This window comes from Oncorhynchus kisutch, linkage group LG18 (assembly GCF_002021735.2).
Source record: "Oncorhynchus kisutch isolate 150728-3 linkage group LG18, Okis_V2, whole genome shotgun sequence".
Lineage (NCBI taxonomy): Eukaryota > Metazoa > Chordata > Actinopteri > Salmoniformes > Salmonidae > Oncorhynchus > Oncorhynchus kisutch.
In genome coordinates this window covers 33,158,598-33,161,294 of record NC_034191.2, presented here as the reverse complement: position 1 = coordinate 33,161,294, position 2,697 = coordinate 33,158,598, and positions in this window count along the sequence as shown.

The window sequence follows — 2,697 nt, the reverse complement described above, 5'->3', positions numbered from 1 at the left end:
GTTCTGTGTCTAGAAGGCTTTGTCACCACTGTAACATGACTATCTATGGTAAGTAGAGAAAGCAAAGGTGTGTTTGCAATGCACACAGTGTACAAAACATTAAGAACACCTGCTCTTTCCATGACTAAATGACTAGGGGAAAGATGATCCCTTGTTTATGTCACCTGGGGCGGCAGGGTAGCCTAGTGGTTAGAGCATTGGACTAGTAACCGGAAGGTTGCAAGTTCAAACCCCTGTGCTGACAAGGTACAAATCTGTTGTTCTGCCCCTGAACAGGCAGTTAACCCACTGTTCCTAGGCCGTCATTGAAAATAAGAATTTGTTCTTAACTGATCTTGCCTAGTTAAATAAAGGTAAAATAAGAAATTTAAATAAAAAACCTGTTAAATCCACTTCAATCAGTGTAGATGAAGGGGACTAGACGGGTTAAATAAAGATTTTAAGCCTTAAGACATGGATTGTGTGTGTGTGTGTGTGTGTGTCAGAGGGTGAATGGGCAAAACAAAAGATTTAAGTGCCTTTGAACTGGGTTTTTCATGCTCAGCAGTTTCCCATGTGTATCAGTGGTCCACCACTCAAAGGACATCCAGCCAACTTGACAACTGGGAAGCATTGGAGTCAACACGGGCCAGAATCCCTGTGGAACGCTTTCAACACATTGTGGAGTCCGTGCCCTGATGAATTGTCTGTTTTGAGGGCAGAAGGAGGTGCAACACAATATTAGGAAAGTGTTCCTAATGTTTTGTACACAGGCTATATTGATTTGAGTAAATCAAATAACATTTATTTATATAGCCCTTCGTACATCAGCTGATATCTCAAAGTGCTGTACAGAAACCCAGCCTAAAACCCCAAACAGCAAGCAATGCAGGTGTAGAAGCACGGTGGCTAGGAAAAACTCCCTAGAAAGGCCAATACCTAGGAAGAAACCTAGAGAGGAACCAGGCTATGTGGGGTGGCCAGTCCTCTTCTGGCTGTGCCGGGTGGAGATTATAACAGAACATGGCCAAGATGTTCAAATGTTCATAAATGACCAGCATGGTCGAATAATAATAAGGCAGAACAGTTGAAACTGGAGCAGCAGCACAGTCAGGTGGAAGTTGAAACTGGAGCAGCAGCATGGCCAGGTGGACTGGGGACAGCAAGGAGTCATCATGTCAGGTAGTCCTGGGGCATGGTCCTAGGGCTCAGGTCAGTTGAAACTGGAACAGCAGCATGGCCAGGTGGACTGGGGACAGCAAGGAGTCATCATGTCAGGTAGTCCTGGGGCATGGTCCTAGGGCTCAGGTCCTCCGAGAGAGAGAAAGAAAGAGAGAAGGAGAGAATTAGAGAACGCACACTTAGATTCACACAGGACACCGAATAGGACAGGAGAAGTACTCCAGATATAACAAACTGACCCCAGCCCCCCGACACATAAACTACTGCAGCATAAATACTGGAGGCTGAGACAGGAGGGGTCAGGAGACACTGTGGCCCCATCCGAGGACACCCCCGGACAGGGCCAAACAGGAAGGATATAACCCCACCCACTTTGCCAAAGCACAGCCCCCACACCACTAGAGGGATATCTTCAACCACCAACTTACCATCCTGAGACAAGGCTGAGTATAGCCCACAAAGATCTCCGCCACGGCACAACCCAAGGGGGGGGCGCCAACCCAGACAGGATGACCACAACAGTGAATCAACCCACTCAGGTGACGCACCCCCTCCAGGGACGGCATGAGAGAGCCCCAGCAAGCCAGTGACTCAGCCCCTGTAATAGGGTTAGAGGCAGAGAATCCCAGTGGAAAGAGGGGAACCGGCCAGGCAGAGACAGCAAGGGCGGTTCGTTGCTCCAGAGCCTTTCCGTTCACCTTCCCACTCCTGGGCCAGACTACACTCAATCATATGACCCACTGAAGAGATGAGTCTTCAGTAAAGACTTAAAGGTTGAGACCGAGTTTGCGTCTCTGACATGGGTAGGCAGACCGTTCCATAAAAATGGAGCTCTATAGGAGAAAGCCCTGCCTCCAGCTGTTTGCTTAGAAATTCTAGGGACAATTAGGAGGCCTGCGTCTTGTGACCGTAGCGTACGTGTAGGTATGTACGGCAGGACCAAATCAGAGAGATAGGTAGGAGCAAGCCCATGTAATGCTTTGTAGGTTAGCAGTAAAACCTTGAAATCAGCCCTTGCTTTGACAGGAAGCCAGTGTAGAGAGGCTAGCACTGGAGTAATATGATCAAATTTTTTGGTTCTAGTCAGGATTCTAGCAGCCGTATTTAGCACTAACTGAAGTTTATTTAGTGCTTTATCCGGGTAGCCGGAAAATAGAGCATTGCAGTAGTCTAACCTAGAAGTGACAAAAGCATGGATAAATTTTTCTGCATCATTTTTGGACAGAAAGTTTCTGATTTTTGCAATGTTACGTAGATGGAAAAAAGCTGTCCTCGAAATGGTCTTGATATGTTCTTCAAAAGAGAGATCAGGGTACTGTGACACAGCTTCAAAATGATATACTTGCTGGGCTGGCAAACTTACTGCTGTTTTTGTTTTTTACATCACACATGAGGTTGCATCCCAGGGCTTTCGTAATTCCCTCCTTCCTAAAAAGGAACTTCCCCAAAGTTATTTGTGATGTCAGGAAGAGCATTATGCAATTATTTCATGAAAAATTTGATGGTATTTTTTGCGATCGAAACTGAAAACTAGTC